The sequence below is a fragment of the Macrobrachium rosenbergii genome, chromosome 53 (genome assembly GCF_040412425.1).
Source record: "Macrobrachium rosenbergii isolate ZJJX-2024 chromosome 53, ASM4041242v1, whole genome shotgun sequence".
NCBI lineage: Eukaryota > Metazoa > Arthropoda > Malacostraca > Decapoda > Palaemonidae > Macrobrachium > Macrobrachium rosenbergii.
Window position 1 is genome coordinate 18,112,651 of NC_089793.1, and position 24,891 is coordinate 18,137,541.

General features: G+C 34.3%; 1 protein-coding gene and 1 long non-coding RNA gene across 4 annotated transcripts in view; one reads left to right on the forward strand and one right to left on the reverse strand.

Moving 5' to 3' along the window:
• Positions 1–24,891, reverse strand: part of LOC136834330 (homeobox protein aristaless-like) — a 389,926-nt gene that overhangs the window by 191,808 nt on the left and 173,227 nt on the right. For both annotated transcript variants that reach the window (XM_067096828.1, XM_067096827.1), the window contains exon 5: positions 14,804–14,853. The gene's annotated coding sequence lies outside the window, so the exon portion shown is untranslated. The remainder of the gene's footprint in view (positions 1–14,803; positions 14,854–24,891) is intronic.
• The window catches only part of LOC136834332 (uncharacterized), a 151,544-nt gene that overhangs the window by 1,295 nt on the left and 125,358 nt on the right, over positions 1–24,891 (forward strand). For both annotated transcript variants that reach the window (XR_010851745.1, XR_010851746.1), the window contains exon 2: positions 713–965. This is a non-coding gene — a long non-coding RNA (uncharacterized lncRNA). The remainder of the gene's footprint in view (positions 1–712; positions 966–24,891) is intronic.

Genomic DNA, 24,891 nt, shown 5'->3' on the forward strand with positions numbered 1-24,891 from the left:
CCTGCCATCTGATTAGTCATCCTGTATTCCTCACTACAACAGATTCTCTAAAAAATACCGCATGCTTATCTACTAATGCTAGGGAAAACAGGCCTGTCGTTTACTCGTACATTAGCCTTAAAAAATGCTTACATCGACTGTGACCGGTTTCTTTACGAGTGTGATTTCAAAAGGAGGGAGGAAGGAAAAGAACAAAACCACAGTTATTGAATCTGGACTCGAACGAGAAGTTTCTAGTTTTCGAACTGCTAAATCCCTTATGAATAAGGTTGTGGATTGGAAATAAAAGTATATAAATATATATATATATATATATATATATATATATATAATATATATATATATATATATATATATATATATATATATATATATATAACTTGAAGCGATATGCAGTGTCATTTGCGGGAAAGAAGGAAGAACTGTCGAAATGGGTATATATTGAAGGGGAATGAAAAGGAGACGGAATTTGGAGGACTGGAATTATTTTCTGACAAATAAACGTAGTTCGGATATCAACATATAAACTGAAGCATTAACTGAAAATTAAAGAAGAAAAAGGAATTACTCAATGAAAGTGGAAAAACTTTGAAAGTAGCCTATCAGGAAGATAAACTTCTTTCAGTGTTTATTTTTATTATGATCTAAGCGTGTGCTGTTTTTCCTATTGACGACTCACTGCTTTCTTTTCTAACAAAATACCCTGAGGCAGGTTACCTGGGTCGAATTTTCATGACGTAACACGTGATTAGCCTGAAATAATTAAGGATGAATAGTAACAAGTGGAATCTACTTTACTGTGAATTGTGACAACAAAACATTTGTATATTAAAGGAGTTACTGGTGTTACATTAGTTTTCTTTGGGTCAGAGTACCGAAATTTTATGGGTAACTAATTCAACGTGAAAGCTCCACCTGATCATCTGTAAAAATAACTGTCTCACGTAGAGCAGCGAAGGCAAAAGGTAAGTTGGAGTGAAAAAAGTATAACAACTGAAGATATAGGTTAGTGAAAAAGTTTCCATGGTACATTGACAACCTGAGTTTTTGTACTGAACAATTATAATCAGCGTCTGTGTTCCAAATATTCGCAGATAATAAGACCGTTCGAATTGTGCACTAAGAAAGCGGATACTTCAAGTGATCTTCGTATGTTTTGATCCGAGATCCTCCCAAAAGTTACTTTGTTTAGGGACCCATATATACAATACTAAGTATTGTACTTGCTGCCTTCAGTTATTTTATAATACATTTTTTTTTAACGATGAAAAAGTCCGAAGATTTAGCTCTACTAATTTAATTTTCTGGAAAAAGAGAAACTATAAGCAACTACTGATTGCTGTTTTTTCCTTGACATCCATTTCATTTACCCCATCCTGCATTCCTGCATGTAATCAAAACTTATTAAATTTTATCTTGCTTTGATTTCTATTTCCTAATAATTTTTTGAGAGCAAATACTAGGGGACGGCCAGTTGAAAATACAGAAAGGTGTCTCAATGTCTTCGGTAAACTGCTACACGAAATAAATTAGCCTCTCTTACATTTAATACGTCATTCATCTTTATAATACTGTGCAATTTAAGGTTTCCTGGTGGGTGTTTTCGTTGTCCTGATATTTGCCATACTCAGTCAACTAATTTTGGTTGAACTCTCACTTTCCTCCTTCCTATCACTACTGTCGGATACAACTTTTCAACACTATATCATCTCCAACCTACGCTAGACAACTTACTGGGTCCTCATACATACTTAACTGACATTAAATTTACACTGGTTGGCTGCAATGTGGGTGGGATCCCTCAACTGCAGGGAGATTTTTAGGTTGCTAGTTTGAATGTTGACAAAAGGCTGCTTGTCCTATTTGAAAGACTATATTAAACAAACTGTTTTCTATCAGTATTCAAGTTACCTAATACAAATCATCCCGTCACTGAAAGATCCAACATGCACTACAGTTAACCAATGAAAGTTCAGTGTCAGGGAAATAAATACCCAAAATGAACCTCGGATTAGCCTGCAAATACGTTACACTACCTGACCCCAACCATATTCCAACCCGCTATCCTCTAGTCTAGTCTACCTACGATCGTCATTGTCTTCACCTTCATCGGACCCATCTGGTTCATTGCTGAGATAAAGTAAATAAATTTAAGAAAATGGCCCCCAAGATCCAATGTTGTATTCAGATATCATTTTCAGAAAGTGAAAACAAAGTTACACCACCCAAACCATCTACACCTGCCTACAGGACCGCCTAACTAAATAATGAGTAGGAAATTCATTCCCCTACCTCACAAAAACTTAGTAATCACTAACAAAACAGTCAAAGTGTAGAAAAGATATGACATCGTGCAACGTTGATCATCTCTGTGGGATTATTAACTACAACAACCTAATGACGGGAATAGAGAGAAACGAGGCCTTATTACCCTTTAAAGCTGCAAAAGGCGATGCCCCAGAACCGAGTGACGATAAAGATCGAGTACCTTAGATGAATACCTAAAAACTGTCTTCAGGTCCTTTGAAACATGTAAAATAGTATACTAATGAAAATATTTTCCTTTCCTGTTGGTAAAAACTGTCATTACCATTATCAAGCAAATTAGGCAAACAGAACTTATCTAACATTAGGACAATTTACCTCCAGAAAGTTTACAACAAACAGCATAAGAAACGGTAAAAACCGTAGTACTTCATCAAGCAGCATAACGTATGCTTCATAAGTCTTATCCCTGTACATTTACAATATTGTAGTGCACGCTATATTCCTTTAAGTGAAGTCGTATATCAATACAGCAGCCAGCTGTGCCAATGACACTTTGAAAACAATTTGTAAAGCGACAGAAGGGGATGCCGACAAAGCCTTTGACACCGTGGAGCAAAAAGGCTGCTGCCTTAAATAAGTGAAACTCCCAGTATCTCATTCATCCTAACAAATTCTACATCGCAGAACCTGAATGCTTGCAGGTTTATATCAGTGTTAAGAGGGGCGCCCTGCTTTATAAAAATGTGACATTTTTGTGTTGACAAATATCAAGCACCAAATATCGTTTAATATACAGTTCATTATACCTTAAGAATGGCCTACAATCAAGGGGAATAATAACTGATAACTGCTTCGTCCTCGGCAGGATTTGAACCGTTCCTAGTTTAGAAACAACGATAGACGTTAACTTGAATTACAGCTATCAAGATTAAGATTATATATATATATATATATATATATATATATATATATATATATATATATATAAATATATAAATATTTATATAAATATATTATATATTTATATATAAAATATAAATATTTAAATATATATATATATATATATATATATATATATATATATATATATATATAGATAGATAGATAGATAGATAGATAGATAGATAGATAGATAGATAGATAGATAGATAGATAATCACCTAATGTCTTTCATAATAGAGGGATTGGTTAACCTTTAAGAAAACCGCAATTCATTTTTTAGGATGTGGTAGCTTCTCTACCTTGGCCGCTACCCACCTATCACAGCTGACCAACCACCACGTACATGATTCTCTATAAAAGGTCAACAGAGTTACAATGGCTATTTCAGGAAAAGGGGTCCCAGACGCTTTTCACTCGTGGTATCGAATCCTGAGGATTCCGGGTGTGAGGAGGTTAACAACTAAGCAGTAGGGACCATTTATTTACACACACAAACATACATACACATGCACACAAACATACACACACATTATATAATATATATATATATATATATATATATATATATATATATATTATATGTATATATATATATAATCAATGGCTTCTAAACGTCCTTTAATATCCAATTCGCTCTACCTCGGAAATAGCCATTTTCATATATGTTGCCGAAGGGGAATTTTTAGTTGATAATAAGTTCGTCGTCCCGTGGGCTCAAACCAGCGAGACAAGAACTCCAGGACTACAGTGGACGCATTAACACCCACGGGACGACGAACTTATTATCAACTAAAAATTCCCTTCGGCTGTATATGAAAATAATTATTTCCAGTGGTTCATCAATTAGACATTAACGTTCTCTTTCTGTTAATATATGAATCACGATGATGTGATAAAAAAGTTATATATATATATATATATATATATATATATATATATATATATATATATATATATATATATATATATGTGTGTGTGTGTGTGTGTGTACAGTATATATATATATATATATATATATATATATATATATATATATATATATATATATATATATATATATATATATATATATATATATATATATATATTCAATAAACTGATCTTACATGATCTTTATGTATATATATGTACTGTAGGTAAAGGAGCTTCATGGTTTTCATTCCTGATTAATGACAAAAAAGCACTCACATAGTAAGTAATCAAACATCTCTTAGTTGTGTAAACTTTGTAAAACGGCAATATCAAAGTGGGTTAACATAAATAAGAAACGCCTCGAAGTCCTAAATAAGTTATCTTCCAGTAGAAACTGGCAGGGAAGTGCTGCCATCTATTGTTTGCTCAACATAACGTTCACGGAGCAGAGCTGCGAGTTACGCTTTCGTCTTTAGGCTGAAACAGTCGTTACCAAACGAACGCCCCAAAAGCTTTATCAAAGAAAACTGATGGTGCTGATTTTCTGAATGTAAGGGGAAGTTATACTATGATGGTCAATGTATCTACCAAATAAATGAGATGGCAGGTATAGTAACCGTTTTAACTACTTTTTTTATATTACTGAAAGTACTTACATTGATATTTCACTCTAAAAAAGTTGCCTCCCTTAGTAGTGTTTCTGATTAACTTAGTTCTCCCAAAACACTTTCATGTAGGCATTTACTTGATTTCTAGTAGTCCATGCAGAGCTATAATCCAAATACACACACACACACACATATATATGTATGTATATACATACATATATATATACATATATATATATATATATATATATATATATATATATATATATATATATAGATATATAGAAGAGAGAGAGAGAGATATTAGAGAGAGAGAGAGAGAGAGAGTTGAAAACTGCGCTTGAGTGAAGGCTATCTGTAAAGATGAGGTTCATTTATTAGCAGTACGTTAATTTTCAGTATCAGCCTTAAGATTTCTATTTGTGTCATATCAAGACCAATAAATTAGGACCAAGAACTCTTGGTCCTAATTTATTAATCAGCAAGAATGCATGTATTCTTGTACTTTCTGGTGTCTTCTTACCCGTGCACGGTACGAACAAGCCAAAATTTTCTTTTACTTTTATAATTTACTCATCCTATATCAAAGCCAAGGTATTTGCTCCTAATCCTACGAAGTTTATTACACGGCACGAGAGAGAGAGAGAGAGAGAGTTACCGCCACCTTCGCACGTTAAATGCTGAATAAGGAAAACTGTCTCCACAGCACTTTCATAATATCACCTGACCCTGGTCCTAGGAAGAAGTTTTCATTGGCAGTGTGTTGAACCTCCTTATAATTGTTCTTCTTGTTTGAGCCCATAATCTTTTCCTAACTGTTCTTAATTTCTCAATAAAAATCACATCATAAAATTTCCTCAAAATACTGAAGAATCTGTACCCATATCTATCTTACACTTTCTGTATGCAGAAATATCCTCTAGATAGATCTACGCACACTGGTCAGTAACTCAGCCACTCTGTCAGTACATTCTCACCTTTCGCTTATAATCCCATCAACTTATAGTGCCTTCCATAGTTCAAACTTTTCATGGGCCTTTTACACAATCAATTCTATAAGCATTCTCTAATATACACAGCTTTCTTTGTCTCTTGCATCATTCAGACATACCTTTTATTCACGATATTCAGCAATTTTGTAAAAACACACTCCAACGATAAGTGAATAACGTCGCCTCTTAATAGCATTTTCCTATTTGCAATTTTTTTTTATTAAAATATACATTTTTTTATTATTTCTTTTTACATTTACTACCTCTCGTAACAATTTTCTCTTAAAGTTCTTACTGAGATTAACCACTAAATTTTTATTTTATTACATCCTTTTTTACTAGCTTCATCCTTTGTTATCACGGGACTTTATAATCTCTTCTCTCACGAAGCAAACAATCGCTGCTTTATTTTCATGAAACCTCTAGTTTTATCATCCAACTCACTGCTAATGTTACACCTTCTGCCTAAGGCCCTTTACTGGCTGGTAAGCACTTTCTGCTGACTCAGTGAGCCCTTTCTAGGAATTTAGTTGCTCCTCATAAACCCCTTCTACTTTGATGTTTTTATTCTTAGCCCAAATTTCATCTTTTTGTATCCTCATTTATTTTGTTTTTGTTCATGCCAAAGTTCAACTGTGATCTGTACATTTATAGGCACATTTTTCAACCTTGTTCTTCCATGACATTATCTTCTTTCCCTTTTACTTCAAACAGATGATACTCAGATATATCTCCAACCAACGTCTTATCACCGTTATGTCCATCAAATTGTTCTTCCATCTATCCTGCAATAACACATCAACTAGCAAAATTTTTCTATTTGTTATTCCAGACTATAACCATAAAAATTTAGAAAAAGCGCCTGTCATAAAACTTTCCACAAGACTCATCATTCTAATTAACTTCATACTTGGAAAAACTACCAACTACACAGTCACCTTCTATACCATTTACTTTGCATCCAAATAACAAAGCATAACCATCCTTGATTATTCTCCAAATTCAGCCATTAAAGTTTCAGATTCATCCCAACACTTTCTCTTTCACTTTATATGAAACTATTTAGCCATCTCCATTTGTGCAACAGCTAATTTAGTCTATGCAGACCTTAGATTACCTCATCTGCACTCTTTCAGCTGGTTCTTATCCTTCCTTGCACATCTAGTGCGACCACTTCACTTATCTTGCATCTCTTACCCACAGCAAGGAACAATCACCCGTTGCTATTTCAATTCCGAGGCCCTTATCTTTGTTCTTATAAGTGGCTTAAAATCCAATATTCCTTTCGAAATCAACTACACTATACTTTTTTCGTACATCCGCAATCTTAAAATGACTATGACTTAGCAATTTTTGGCCTGTCTAAGTAGTGCTGACTCTCCTTCAAGGTCGTGAAGTGGCGATTTTGAATAGGGTGAAAGCAGAAGGGTGGAAGCTGATGAGATGCATTATTTGTATTTGAAGAAGTAAGCAAACAAAGAAGAGCTAAATGGATAAGATTTATAGACAAGGTGATATGATAAAAAGTTCAGCTTGGAGAAGATTATATATCCAAACCGTTTTACGGGGATCTGGTCATGCTGAGAGAATGGAGATTGGTGGATTGGGAAGGAATGAGTACGGTTCTGAAACCTCAGTAGATGGGTAGCAGGAGTGGTGGAACAAAAGAGCTTCAATTCCTGCAAGCATCATGATTACAAATGTGAGCGACTTTGAAGGTGTAGATAGAATCCCTGTATATATATGCATATATATATATATATATAAATATATATATATATATATATATATATATATATATATGCCTATATATATGTATTACTTAAAGGACCTCATTCAAACTGGATGGTATCTAATCAGTATTTATTCAGAAAAGTTACAAGCTTTCTTGGACAAACAGTCCACATTATCAAGTATCATACGGATGCTTGATATGTGTGGACTGTTCATATAAATTTTCTGAATAAATACTCCAAATTAAACTACCATCCATTTGAAAGAAGATCTTTTAATAATTCTACTAATACAGAACAACTGTGTATGTGATAAACATTAACATATATATATATATATATATATATATATATATATATATATATATATATATATATATATATATTTTACTTTTTTTTTTGTCACTTATACACTTATGCTTGCGACCACGGAGTGTAAAGCTGTATATCCATAGAATTTAAAACAGAATGATTTAGGTCCCATGCTATTTCATTCATATTATATTTCAGACACTATTTTGTTGCGTCTTTTTTAAGTAGAAGAGATGCAAGACGAGCCCCTGAAGACTACTTTGCTCGTAATCTATTATTCCATGGCACTCGGCATCGTTGCATTAGTATTCCATTTACTTGGTCTTTAACAAATATATTTCTGTTCTTTTTCTTATCATACCAGTTATTTCTTTTTCTTGTTACTACCCAAGGAAAATTCAGAATTATACATATTTGATTGTAAACTTGAAAAATACATCATACATTCACATATTTTCATTGTAACATTGTATACATATATAAACATACATACATATATACAATATATATATATATACATATATATATATATATATATATGTATATATATATACATGTCTATCTGTCTATCTATCTATCTATCTATCTATCTATCTATATATATATAGATAGATATATATCTATATATATATATATATATATATATATATATATATATATATATATATATATATATACATTTAATTTTTACACCTTTAGTCTTATTTATAAATATTTATTTAATTTTTCTGCAAAACGCCCTTTCTTCCCCTTTGGAGGATTGGCACCATATATATATGTATATACACACACATATACACACATATATATATATATATATATATATATATATATATATATATATATATATATATATACATATATATAGCCTTCAGTTTCTCGACTAGTTTCTAGGGATGGGTTGCGAACCCAATTTTTTTTATATTGTCCCCAGCAGACGCTGCTACCTATCTACAGCAGGTGGACTTGTGAGAAGTAAGGCAAGAAGATCCTCAGACTTGCAATCGTGAGCCGGTTGCTGCACCGCTTAGCCATGGCGCCCACTTTACTGAATATACCTCCCAATGGAGGGTCCTGTGGTCGCCATATCCCTACGCCTTGTTAAAAAAAAAAGCATATCTTAGTTTATCCAGACCACTGGGCTGGTTAACAGCTCTCTAGGAGCTGGCTTGAAGAGATTAGATTTATTTTTCGGCTAGAACCAACTGGTTTCCTAGCAGGACCTACAGCTTATTGTGGAATCCGAAACACCTACGCCTTGTAAATGCATGTAAGGCAATGGGCACCAAGGTACATTCATGTCATTACAGTTTTGTATGAAAATCTCCGCTAATGGGATTGACCAAATTTAGGTTTTTTATTCCTTTTACGCACTTCTCTGGCAGCAGGAAACGAGAAGTTACTCCGTATCTCACAGTTATTCGAGGCGAATCAGCGCACCTCCGGAAGCTGAACCGATCTTTAAAGTAATTTTGCGAGAGCAGGAAGTCATTCCAGGTGTTAAGAAAACCCGGTTATCTATTTTTCCTGTGATTAGACAGGATATTTTGTTCTATACGCCTTGAAACTTGGGAGGTTTATTAGGCTTTATATGTTACATCCTTCTCAGGACAATTGAATTCTCCAGCATAATAAACCAATGGACAAATTCCAAGTATCTCTCCCGGGAATCTGATGGCCTTATTGTCCGACATTTATAAGTAAAATGTGTGTTATAAATCTTATATATGCTTGGGTAAGTAAAAACAGCAATTTTTGAAAATATATATGTACTCACAAATGAATCTGCGGATGTTAGTTATGCATTCTAATAGCATATGCTTTGGCAAGGTTAAAACAGTGTCAGCTTCGTCGACTTGGCGTCAATCGTCAATACGTACATAATGTACAAGAAGTCGACTAGCGAGTGATTGAATAAACTTCTGAATGCAATCAACGGGCTTTCTTCGCCTCGGTTCATAAATGCGAACAACACTTCCACGCAAATGTGTGGGCAGTTGGGAGGCATATATACATACGCCTGATGCATCCCGACGTCATGTTACCTTTACATAAGTCAGCTTTATCTCAAGAGGTAATGAGATACACGTCTTGATAATAAGGAAACTGTAGGCCGGCCGGAAAACTATGGGGATTGGCTGAGACTATGATGACGTCATAACTGAGACTGAATAGAATAGGTTGTACCACGATGAGGAAACGATGACGTCACTAACGTGTGTGTGTGTTTGTGTGTGGTTTCTGAATAATTTCCTCGGGTGTTCTTGAAGCGTCACAGCTAATTCAATTCTTATGTAAAACTCATTCTTTTGGTAATTCTGGGCGATAAATATGTGACCTAATATCTTCAAATCTTCAGTTTATTATTTTTATAATTTTCAAAGGGCATAGCTTAAAATGTAGCCATTAGTGAATGTTTTCATATTTTACCATAAGTAAACTAAGATTGATTCTGGTATAAACTTGAGTAAATATAAATTTATATGTATATATACTGTATATATATATATATATATATATATATATATATATATATATATATATATATATATATATATATATATATATACATATACATATACATATACACACACATGTGCATGCGAGTTGAAATTTATATGCAAGTATTTATGTACGCATAAATGAACTGCAATACTTACGTACATGCATGGAAAAAAGCATAAGAAACGATGGAATAAGAGGTCACGTTTGCAAGAGTACATTTACGTAAACATACAAGAATTAGAAAAGGAAGTGAAAAGAGAGAGCGTAGGTGGCGTGGGAAGTGCTCTCCTTGACACGTGCCCGTTACGGTGTTGGGATATCACAGGGCAAAGAGAAGACAATACTGAGAGAGAGAGAGAGAGAGAGAGAGAGAGAGAGAGAGACTTTCCAGAATTTGTTACCAAGGGTAACACCCAGACGATGGTTATTTTATAATCCTGGATACTAACACGTTAGGCTAAAGCCGCTGTGTCACGTGACCTGATGGTAAGTCGTCTCCCGGTCACGTAACTTTCTCTCTCTCTCTCTCTCTCTCTCTCTCTCTCTCTCTCTCTCTCTCTCTCTCTCAGCAGATATGTGGGTGGCACTCTTAACTCTTTGCTTTCGGTTTATCTAACGATTTGGCTCTTGAGCTAATCAAAAAGAGAGAGAGAGAGGTGAAACACAGACTACGTAACATATGACGAGTTAAGTTAAATACATTGCCTCTAAAGAGAAAGAAATAATAAAGTGAAAAATAAGTAAAAGAATTACCATTTTCATCTCTGAAAAAGTAATGATGATGATAAAGCTAAATATGGAACAGAAAAACAAGTGACATAAAATTCAAACCTGTTAAGACGATAATACACATTTGTACTATACACACACACACACACACACACACACACACACACACATATATATATATATATATATATATATATATATATATATATATATATATATATATATATATATATATATATATATACATATCTATAACCTGTTCCCTAGAGACGAAAAACAACAGCAGTCCCTGTTACATTCATCATTAGAATAATGTATAAAAAACGAAGCCCCTAACCACGAATCTTCTTCATCATTTATAAAGAAAGTTCATAATTATCGTGTCGATAATCCTTATAAACTCTAACAGCTGCCTTAATTATGCACGTGTTTCGGTGCTTTATAGACACTAAAACTATTTCCTATACAACACCTCTACCGACCTTTCAAGCCAGCACTTTCTGGGTTATATCTCTCTCGTTTCTCCTGATATTTCAAATATGTTTCCTCACCAGCCAACAACCTTCTATTCTCTCACTGTGACGAAAATACGTCAGAACGCCAGGCCACCTTTTCCTCTGCCTACCTGCTTATAACTTTATGATGTCCCTATTCCTCTCCACACAAGTAAGTAATCGAAACCGCTTCCAAATTTTCTCTCACCTGCATCCAACGACCACAAACAACTTCCATAAAGGAGTGTTGTCTGAACAGTTCTTCTTTTGTTTCAATAAACACTCCTCATCTCTTTTAAAATTTTAAAAAACTGTTTGCAAAGAGCCCACTACATCCTTGTTTCCTTTTGCTATGAACAACACCTTCTCTAGTCCTACCATTCACGTTACTTTTATTTCTAATCTGTTATGTGAATCACACATTTTTGCATCATTCATGATGCTTTTGGCCTGTTTACCCTTACATCTTTGTTCGTACTATCATTCAGTTCCAACTTTATTCACTTACAGTGTATAAGTTTTTTAATGGAGTCTACTTTCTTTTCACCATAATCAACTTGCTCTATATCATCTGCCAAGGTCAACCGCTCTGTACTTCATTCACTATTTTCCATAGTCCAAAAAATTGTAACTACATCTCACATCTTTCATTAACTACTCTCACCACTAAATCCTTAAAAATACCAAACAACTATGTAGGTAAAACACATCCTTGTCTGATACCCATGTCTGCCTAAACAAGTCACTCTCAAGTTTGCTTATTTTACCACAAGCTCCAGTTAGGCTACATGTCAAAATTTGTAATAGCTCAACTTTTTCACCACGCATTCTCTTATAAATATGGAGGCAAGCACATACATACATACACACACACACACACACACACACACACACACACACACATATATATATATATATATATATATATATATATATATATATATATATATATATATATATATATATATATATATATAATGCTTCTCTGTATGTTTATACACCAGAAAATCCAGGCAAATGTACAACTAAGTGCAAACCAATAGGATAATACATTATTTTTCTATATTAATGTGCTTATGCGGGTTTATAAAATCCATGAATATATAAAACCATATACTTAGATGTGGAAAGTAGGAACGAAGATGACTTTCTTCGTCAGGGGTTTTATATTACAGGAATATCTTCCATCGGGCTCTGCTGATGAGGATTTTACTATTACCCCCATAACGATGGCAAAATAATGACTTCTCAGAGATACTAGACCCTGAGAGAGAGAGAGAGAGAGAGAGAGAGAGAGAGAGAGAGAGAGAGAGAGAGAGAGAGAGAGAGAGAGAGAGACGTTCCTTGGAGTTTCGATAATAGCTATATATATATTTTTAAACAAAGAATAGAAAATCCCAATATTATGTCTGCACATCTTGTCCAACATAAGTTGACGACCCAATAAATAATGAATAAATTAGATAGCTATTCTTTGGGAGTAATAAATTAATAAAGTGTGCAATTAAGATAGTCTTAAAATAATTCCTGTGATGATTTGGTGTGATGGTCGTGGAAATACAGTAATTGATAACAACTCTAATGAACCGATAATTTGGATCTCTTTCCTCCTTACGTGTTTCCCTAGCCATTCAACTTTGGTATGTGGAATAAAGAAAAATCTCAGTGTTGAAACAAAACACGTAAATCATAAGGAGATATAGCAATCCAGACCAGGTGATAACTCCACGAGAAGTGAAGAAATCTGAACGCTCAAAATGTTGATTTAAGAGAAAAGTGTAAATGAATTTACATCAAACAAAACATAACTGAATGGAAGAGTAGACATACTGTTAGGTAAAAACTGTCTCTTTTAGAAGCTGCCCTTGTCCATGCTTTGGGATCCTCGTTCTAAGCTGAGGTAAAGGAAAGAGAGAAGTTAAGGGGAGAACCTATGATCTGAATTTGAATCTTAAAGGCAGACGAAATAAAGGTCACTGAATAAAGAATTGGAAAGACAAAAAATAAGAGAGCAGTTTCTCGAGGTATACCACAAATGATTTGGAATGGGGGCCAATGGTGCCTCACTACCAACACAACAGTTATTTAACCGCAAAATAAAATTTGTAATGATGTACACCAAATGGTACAAGTGCTCCAATCTTCCAATGAATGAAAAAAATAGCAAAGCACAGGAGCCAATAAATGATGAGATTCATTCAAGAACATGCTGGGACATAATCCAGGCCAAGATTCCATGCTGAATGATATGGAAACAATTTTTGCAGACTTTATGACCACAATGTAAAACGGAGGGAATAACGGAGGTCAGAGTAGAAAATTAAGAAAAAAAATTAAGAACACTGGAATTACTGAAGAGAATTAACGGTACAAACAACATCTTAGAGTGGCAGGATTAAAGTAGTCAAAAGACGCCCATCCAGACAGCAGGGTTTCAGGAACAAAAGGAGAGCTGCTGGTTAGAACCTAAGCGTTGTTTGTTAGCAGGAGAGTAACATAAAAATCCGCGAAAATTTGTTAAACGAACGGAAAGAGGCAGGTCTGCCTTGAGATGAAAGGTCGAGGGTGGTGGAGTCAGCGTTAGTACCTGGCGAGTCTAAAAACAGCGACTCGAAAACTCACGAGATTTCAAGGTACTCATTCGCGTTGTGTTTGTTCTTACTCTCTCTCTCCCTCTCCCTCTCCCCGCTGAGAATATAACATCCATCAGTAAAGATTACACACAAATGGAAGCGTAAAGGCCACTAGTTGCGACATTTCTCATTAAAGATAAGGCATAACGAGCGCAGGTACGATCACTACCCCATTGAACTTAAAGCCGCTTCGTTAATTACAAAAGCTTCAATTAAATATTTCTGGGAACACTTTGCATAGGGATAACTTGATTGTTCCTAGTGAGTTGCCTTAGATTATGAAGAAACACTGGGAAGAGTATAATGACCTCCCACACATGCAAAGACTTGGAACATGGTATGTAATTCTTGAATATATATTTTTTGTTATTTCGATTCACGAATTATGGTTAATCCTTCTCCAATTCCATTGCGTGAAGGGAGAGGGGAAGTTGCTTTAAAGATAAGTCATTCATTCATATGGGAGAGAGAGAGAGAGAGAGAGAGAGAGAGAGAGAGAGAGAGAGAGAGAGAGAGAGAGAGAGATTGATTCGTCAAATAAAGTTGACCTTTCTCATGCTCTGTTATGTGTGGGGAGAGGGGGAAGATTTTTCGAAAGTATGTCATTCATTCACATCAGAGACAGAGAGGTCACTGAATACACTTTCCCAAAACACCTTAAATACTCGTACATACCTTATCTGCCTCCTCAATTGGCCCCAGAGCAATAGGCACCCATCTATCGTCTGGAAAAGGAATGAATATTGTGAACTGTAAACAAGAATGCAAAACGTGGGACGAGAGAAAGAAAGTAGATAAAAGGCTTATCTTAGAAATTTAACGAGGAATGATGGGCAAATTAGAGAAAAATTGAGTTTCAGAGTAGTTAGTACAAATACGTCACACTTAATGAAATTATTGTGGCGTTTTTGAATTGGTGGCAGGAACCCTATGTAAAATGAACACTGTGAAAAGCGTCGAAATTAATAAAATATTTTAGAAGACCACAGAAATGTCATTCCAAAAATACTTTTATACCTTTGGAACCATGACAGTGCACTTCAGAGTAACATCAACCTTGATATTCTTGTTCCTCACTTTATTTAAGTAGAATAAACAACACAGAATTTCAATGGACATAAATTTCGCAACGTTTCTGACTGTAGAGAAATACAGGAATGGGAACGAATAATCAGAACAAAAAGAATTCATGAGATGAATGATAAATAAAGCTTTCATTGTTGACAATACGAATGTGAAAATATTTTTTTTTATATTAGCTTTGGAACAGAAGACACCTACAATTTTAAGTATTTAACATGTATTTTGAAACAAAACAGAAATAACAATTTTAACATGCTGTACTGTACATTTAGTGGACACACACAGACACTCATATCTCTCTCTCTCTCTCTCTCTCTCTCTCTCTCTCTCTCTCTCTCTCTCTCTCTCTCTGTATATATATATATATATATATATATATATATATATATATATATATATATATATATATAAACACACACACATATATGTATATATATTTTTATGTATAAACATTATATATATATATATATATATATATATATATATATATATATATATATATATATATATATATATATATATATATATGTGTGTGTGTGTGTGTGTGTGTGTGTGTGTGTGTGTGTGTGTGTGTCCACTAGATACACAGCATGTTAAACTTATTATTTCTGTTTTGCTCCAAAATACATTTTTAAATATTTTTAATGATTTAGGTTTCTTCCGTTCCAAGCCTAATATATAAACAATGTTTTCACATTCATACTGTAAAAACTCAAAGCATTATCATTTATCACATTTATTCTTTTTGTTCTAATTACATACATACATACATATATATATATATATATATATATATATATATATATATATATCATATATATATGTATATGTATGAATGAATAAACATACATAAATACACACACACATATATATATATATATACAGTATACTGTATATATATATATATATATATATATATATATATATATATATATATATATATATATATATATATATATATATGAGAGAGAGATGGTGGTTGAAAATAAAATCTGTGAAAATAAAGTATGTCATAATTTATCAAACCAAGGTTTTATATGCTTGTACGAAGATCAGTTTTACATCACTGGTGATACTGTCTCGGACATTCTTATGTTTGTTTGCTTTTCGAACACGTATTGTTTCAGTACATAGGCGACCCTCACCATCGACAAGATTACATATAATTTTATACGCATCATATCTCCCAGTAAATCAAAAAGAGAGAGAGAAGAGAGAGAGAGAGAGAGAGAGAGAGAGAGAGAGATAAATCACGTGTGCCAGAGAAAGATATTCATAAATGTCTTTTTAAGTCTGAAGGATATTGTTCATCTGTGAATAACACAAGGATAAGGTATTATTATCGCCCTGAATCATAATAATGAAAATAGAAACATGAATGATTACAAAGAGGAGAACAACAACAACAACAAACAACAACGGCAACAGCTTTGGTAGTATACAATAGGGATGACAATAGTAATAGCACCGTGAGCAACAGTAGTGAAAACAACATGGTCATTATCATCAACTCCAACGCTGCGTGCCGCAGTCTCTGTGAAATTCCACCACTCATGTCTTTCCTTTGCTTTATTTTCTACAAATATCAACTAATTTTCGGCCTCCCTTCTCATAGTTCTCATACAAGCAAGTCTGGGTCTTCCAACACTTCTAGTACCCACAGGAGCGAAGATGACATTGTCAGAAGGTATTCTTCCAGGGACTGAGCTAATGTCATCTCCCTTTCATTATTATCTCGTGTACTCACGGACCTTCCGTGGTTTCCCTTAGATGTTTTGATAATATAATAATAATAATAATAATAATAATAATAATAATAATAATAATAATACTGTTTCCTTGGATCTCATGATAATCTCTAATTACTATCCCTTTAATTTGTGACTCTATAACAAACCTCTCTCGACAACATGTGGGCGTAGTATTACAATGCATAGACAAGAGAGGCCAATCAGAGATTGGAAATCTTTGTCAGAAGTATTAGCCCAGTTACCCACATTCCTGAATCACTTGGCTTTTCTTTGTAAACACTAGGCTGCCATTATCATGTATATAACAACAGTGGAGACCAATTACATTTTCTTCCTCACAATGCGAGAGGCTGGCGTTTGCTTGAAGTACACATCAGTGACATTGATTGTACGTGAAGCTATTGACAATACCATCTTAAGATTGACACCAAAACCTAACTGTAAAAACCTGTCTGTTTTTACGCAGTTCTCCTACCATACAGCTAAACAAACCGAATCAAAGACTCAACCCTGTTGGCGGAAGTAATCAACCTCATGATGGATCATCTTTATCTATGAAATTACTTATTCATTTGCAGTAATAAAATTAATCCTATTAAAATAAACCCTGAAACATAAATAAGACGGAGATATGAAGTGATAAAACAACATTTTCAAATTCTTGTACGTTCAAAGAAATAAATATCAGATTAATGCATACTGATATCTTAAAGAATAATAACTTGTAAATAGTGTTGTACATCATTAATATAAGCTTATCAAAATTCATTAGAGGGAAGCGTTGATTAGTTACGTCATTGATCAAAATATATTGCGCAGACTAACTTATGAGTCCAGGGAAATGTTTTTCAATCACGGATTGATCGAGATTGTTCATATGCTGGCGTGACAAGACCAAACAAATTTCTTGGCCTTTAGTTATACTGAAGCTGGGCGGTCTTACAATGTAATCCTCTCGAAAAGTATTAGTAAGGAACTGAATTATAAATAGTAAAAAAAAAAAGCCACCGGAATTACTAAACGACTGCTAAGAGAAAAGACGAATATTGTGTACCTTGGGGAGAGAGAGAGAGAGAGAGAGAGAGAGAGAGAGAGAGAGAGAGAGAGAGAGAGAGAGAGAGAGAGAGAGAGAGAGAGGAGTTCGATTGATTAACAATTACCTGGCGTCACAACTGCCAGGGTCATTAACTCAGACTGGAGAGAGAGAGAGAGAGAGAGAGAGAGAGAGAGAGAGAGAGAGAGAGAGAGAGAGAGAAACAGGAAGGAAGAATATAAGCATGTATAATCAATGCCGCTGAGGAAGTAAGCTGCTAAACATTTCGCTCCTTCTGCTATATCCGAAAGATCTTCAATTTTTAGTGATGTTTTAAAACGTTATTTTTATTTATTTACGTAGAGACTATGCCGAAGGTATTAAATGCCTCTAATCCTAAGAGCATAGGGGAGGAAAAGAGTTAGTGTCCATGCATATTATTAAAACGAGTTACACGCCCTGTACACTTACTACATATATATATATATATATATATATATATATATATATATATATATATATATATATATATATACTCTCTTTCTCTCTATAATAGTATATATATTATACACACACTATATATATATATATTATATATATAATATTATACAATATGTGTGGGTGCATGTATGTATGTGGTGAACATATTTCCAGTTGATAGTAAATGGGCTTAAAATTAAGAAAATGCCGATGAAAACTATTTTGTTTTATAACTTACCTTGTTTTTCGCAAAGCTATAAATAGACAACCACCGCTAATATAATGGAAGGATTTACGTAAAAGAATAATGGAAAAATATATAATGACAGCTTATAATACTTCTATGATGTGTGAAAAAGCATTAATGCAGCTGCTGATAGTCTGATAGAGCAGAATGGTGTCATATAATGAAAAATATCTTTGTTATTAAATCAGTCATTGACGAAAGATGATTAAAGTGAAAAAAATAATGTCATATTGTTGATACCAAAAATTCCAACAACATTAATTCGGTACCATTGCAAAACACTTCTTTATCTTCTTAACAGTTAAAAAAAGACGAACCAATGTGCGCACAAAAGTTTTTCGATATTTGACAAAAATAGATCCATATCCGGAAACGGCATTTTTATACGGTAATAAGCTTAGTCGCTCTCGACAACAATCAATAAGCTTTAGTATATATCATTTCCAAATGAGTACAAATTCTCATTTACTGTTTTTAAGTGCATCCGGTTGCCCTTGAAAAGACGTGAACTTGAAAAATTTCTGATTATCAGGAAGTAATATTGGATACTCCACAACATTTCGCCTCTTCACCTATATCTTGACCTTGTTGCACAGGTAAGCTCCCCCACCCCTGACACCTAAGTAAACCTTTCTCCCCTCTTCTTCCGTAATGGATGCGTCTATGACGTTTCCATGACGTCACTAGCGTGCTCATCAATACGGCAGCCAGTAGCTATTGAGAAACGCTCGAGGGGTAAATATGCCAGGAGTCGTTAGGGCGATTCTTTTCTTGAATTTCTCAAATAATTATTAATTTTATATCCATCCTCTTCTAATTATAACCAGAATTTATAAAATAGTAGGCTTTTATAGCCTTCGATCCTTTATGTTTGGATTGTTCAAGATTATAATAATATGAATATAAAACAAACTTACAAACTCAGCGTTGCCAAGGAAACAATGACGTCATTGTTACCATGGAGACAGAGACGTCATCATATTGACAGTAGATGCCCAGCACACCTGGAGGTCGGCTAGTCAGCGACACTTTAAAGGGGAACCAACAGCACAGACACCTGTGAGCGAGGGACTTGCTACTGACAAACGAAGGCGAATTATTCATGTTATTATTTGCGGGGATTAACTGGCAAAGTTTTCAAGCCTATTCTGACGTCAATTCCATGTAAATGGAAATAGGGGAATGTCACCGTTGTCGTAAGTGAGACAGATCTTGGTAACAATGTATTCATGCAAATCAACGTCGAATCACCAATAATAATCCTGGTTTTGCAAACCTGGGATATAGGTACATTATACACGACCCACATCCTACTAAGGTTCCAAGTTTTCGTTGACCTGTTCTGGGTTCAATTTCCCATAAGATTTTGGGAAATATGGAGCAAAAAAGGTTATCAAGCCAACGACTAAAAACTAGGAATATCTCTGTTGACGAGAGGGTAAAACTTACAAATAATTCATTCATCTCTTCCAGCGAATTCTGAAGGATGATGAACACGAGGGAAATGATAATTCTGTGAAAGATCAGAGGTGGAAACAGCAATCGGGAATGACAGGTGATACAGGCAGCAATTCATATTAGAAAGTTGCGTCAGGTCGTCTCTCCTTGGGAGTAGGTTCTGTACGTGCGTATGTGAGTGTCAGCGGGGGTGTGTAGGAGTGTATTCTTGCGTATGTGAGTGCAAGTGGGTGTGTGTGGGTGTGCTTGTGTAAGAACAGTATGTATACCGCAATTCAGTGAGTTTATGTGAGGCAAGTGACATTGAATAACGGCACGTAGGCGCAGATACATAAATGAGGTTTCGAGCAAATGCATGTCAGTTAATAAACTATCGTTATTCATTGTAAATTCAATTTACTTACGTACTTGTGAGTTTTCATACGCATATGCTTATACATATGTAAACACGTGGGTTTGTAGGTGTGTGTGCAGTGATATATGACAGTCCACCAGAAACCCTACATCTTCGAAGGTCTAGATGTAAAGCTGATTTTTCAAGACTACGAAGATCAGACACGTCATGAATTTTCTTAGTTACTTCAGCATAAAGTAGATACAGCGTATCATACAATAATGGAAATAATGGCATTCAGCTAGCATTCAGTAATGACCTTGAATGTCATGCGTAGGTCAAACGTGGAATATTGTATGACTTCCAGTCAGTGATCCCACAATGAAGCCAGAGTCATAATTTTTTTTTTATATATATTATTCTGGCAGCAAATAAATCGTTAATGGATATTTTACTATGGTGTGTTATAGCCTTCAAATCAATATTTTCAGGTGATAAAAAAATTGTCAAAATTTGAACCAAATACATAGATTAAAATACGATATAAATCTGAACCATTAGTCATATCTTAATGTCACACCTGAACCTTTAATAGAGAAAAGATGAGGACTTTAACAAAAATTCTGTTTGTTTGTTTTTCAGAATCGTATCACCATTGATTTTCTGGGGAGAGGTTTCTGAAGGTGCAACAGTGTTTTTTAAACAACTCCCAACATTGTTAGTTGATTTTGCAGCTCTGGCAATGCACCTCCTAAATGATAAAAGATTCCCCTTAAATCAATGGAAAAAAATTTTGCTTACTGTTGAAACCTTGCGATTTTGGCATAAAAATACGTCTTCCACAAAATAGTAGGTCAAGGTCATCCGTACAGGAAGCAGGACCTACAGGCTATATAATAATAATAATAATAATAATAATAATAATAATAATAATAATAATAATAATAATAATAATAATAATAATAATAATAATAATGACTGGTGTGGGTTTGCCGAACACCATTGCAAAACTTCACATTACCAGTAATTAATGAAAAATATGGAAAAGTAAATTTTATGGGAATTTTTATACGATAGCACAATATAAATCGGCTTCACTTTGCCCCAATAACATGCATAGACTATTTTTCAGACAGAATGTACCGTTGCAAAATATGTTCCTTTTCAATGTTTTAAACGTGCAAAATTAAGATGTGCCGATTTCCATGTTTCAGAAATTCTGAATATTCTTTTATAAATGAAATATATATGACTTTTTTTTTACGTTGAAGAAATTTTCAAAGCCCATTTAAGGTGTTGCTGACATGTCCTTCTGACACACCAAAAACTCCCTTCTGTTATCATTTGTGCTGAGGTTATTAGAACTAAAATACAACTGCTTTGTTATAGTCTTATGGTGTAACAAGTATCGAAAATTTTATCAAATGAACTGCAAATGATTTTAAATGAAAATATCTAACAATTGTAAGAAATTTTCCCTGTGAATCTTTCCGCAAAATATTATATGATATTTTGCTGACACTGATTTATTCACGGCCGTATGCTCTTGGCAGGGGTACGCTTTACATAGAGTACTCTGGTCTTGTAAATGAAATGCCCTCTGTGGTGGTGGGCGAAGTCTTGGAAGCTTGGACAAAAAAAAAAAAAAAAAGCAACCTAACTAATTAGAAATTATGTGATTTTCTCTCCTCAAAATACATATCAAGTTCACATGCAACTTGTAAAAATCAGAAAGTCTATATATAAGCTAATATAATAAGAATTATAATGGACTGAATAAAGGTAATGTAACTTGAATATTAGACGACAATGAACATGTATTATAACCCACATTTTCTTACCGTTTTTATTATCATTATATTATCATTATCTTGTCTAATATACAAATACGCTCGTAACATTAATATTTTGTACTGTATTCAGTATAAGTATTACCCAAGGCTAAATCTATTTTCAGCATGAAACGTTGCACATTAATGCACATTTGACTTACGAAACAGAAATAATTCCAATGAAGGTTTTCCGATAAAAAAGTAATTTTTTTGCGATAGTCAGTGATATACACGGGTAGCATTCTAGGCATTTAGTGGCATCCCCTTTAAAACTCTCAAGAATTAGCTCTCAAAAGAATACCTCTTATTGATCAGAAAGATTACAGAGAGACATAGGTCGTTATATCTTTAAACTGTGCAGTGTGTAACGGTACTTGGACTCGGTTACAGACATTACAAATACTGGAAGCTTATAAATAACATCTGTTCGTAAGAATTTTGATATAGATAAGAAAAAATGATTTGAGGTACAAAGAAAAACAATATAAGCAGAATCGAGGAAAATATGACTGCATAAGAACGTCTGGATAAGACAGGATGTTAACGCATATGTTGAAAGTGAAGGGGTATGTAAAAATTTAGAATACTGAGACGGGAATAGGAAGTGAAAAATTATGTAAATAAACAATGTTTAAGTTATCTAAAGAGAAGAATGTTGGACGCTTAAAAAGAACCTCGGGCATATACCACATAAAATCCACAGCAGAAAGGCAGCACAAACAGGAACATGAAAGGAAGTAAAGATGAAACTTTTTTAACTCAAATAAAAAGGTACCTAAAAGAAAAATCGAAGATGAAAACGGCTATCTTACCGTATGAGTATTAAGGAGTGTGTGAAGGCACAGTTAACATGTAGATTCGAAGAAAAGATTACTTGTATATTGCCTTTTCCACATTCGTAACAGTACGAACTCATGCAAAATATTTAATGCTTCCTTAAATTAAGTATTCATTTAAGTTTCATAAAATCCACTGATTCTGGAAACATCTCGAAACACACACACAAAAAGACCCTAAATAAGGAAAACAACTTTCAAGTTCCTAGAAAAGTTTAATTAGTAAAACATTTCGACGTCCCAAACATTATAAAAGGTCTCAAGGTTTCCTAAATAAGATAAAACTTTGAGGGTGCTAAAATCTTAAAATTCCTCGAGGTACCTACAGGCAGATAAAATTTCGAGGTCCCGGGGATCTGAAAAACTTCAAAGTCAGTAGAGTTGGTAAAAAAGTGGTCTTATGAAAATATGGAAAGATCACTTCATAAGAGATATCTTGCTGCTTTTGTTCCTGATGAGAATACAAAATAGCTTTTGGTTCAATTTCGTGAGACTTCATGTACGGATGACAGGAAACAGAGAACAATAACAAAGTTGTCTGCTTGCTTCCGTGAGGCTGGAGGAGCGCACACAACAGGAAACTGAGTGGCTGACGTTTTTGTTCCCACTAGAGCTTTTGTTCAAAGAACACGACAGTAATATTGTTGGTTGCTTGTTCCTAAGATTGGATGTGGACACGGCAGGGAGAGGAATAAACGAACAAGACATACTGACACTTTTGTTCCTGATAAGTTGGCAGTTATATAGGCGATCGTTTAGTTCCGTTAGACTGGGGTTGATCACAAAAGAAAACCGAATTAACGACTAAGATATCCTAGCTTTGTGTTCACCATAAGATGGCAGTAACATGGCTGGTTCAACATGTTTAAAAGACAGAATGTGAGAATGACCCAGATATCCCAGCACTTTTGTTCTTAAGAAGAAATACTGGAGTTTGTCGCTCGTTTTCAAGAGAATGGAAGCTGGGTGCTTGATGGAGATATCTCGGTATTCCTGTTCCTAATTAGATGACGACAACATAGCTAGCACCTTGTTTTCATGAGAATGGATGCGAGCATGATGAAATGGAGGGCACTTTTCTTCCATGCAAGATGATATCAACATAGCTGGGTGCTCATTTTCATGAAACTTGATGTGGACATGACAGAAAATGGAGTGCTCGACAGAGATATCTTGGCATTTTTTTTTTCTAGTAGGATGACAGTAACCTAGCTGGGGCCATTTATATTTGGATATTTTGCTCTTTTTCTTTCACAACAAGTTGAAGATAATATAGCATCTTCCTCATTTTTGCCAGAGTGGATGGGATTAGGATACGAATAGAGTGCTTGACATAGATATCTAACACTTTTGTTCTTAATAAGAGGACAGTAATGGACAATGTTGCTCATTTTCATGAGATTGAATATGAGCTTACAGGAAAGAGAACATGGTCAAGATATCTCGGTAATTTTGTTCCTAGTGAGACGACAACACCATAACTGATTGCTAGTTTATATGGATATGACAGGAAATGGAGTGCACAAACGAGATAGCCTTGCATTTTCGTTTCGAGTAAGATGATGATAACATCTGGTTGCACATTTTCACTGGACTGGCTGTGAATAAACTGGAAATGGAATGCAGGACTGAGATGTCATGGCACTTTGGTTTTTAACAAGATACCGATAAAATAGCTGGTTGCTCGTTTCCATGAGACCGAGATATCC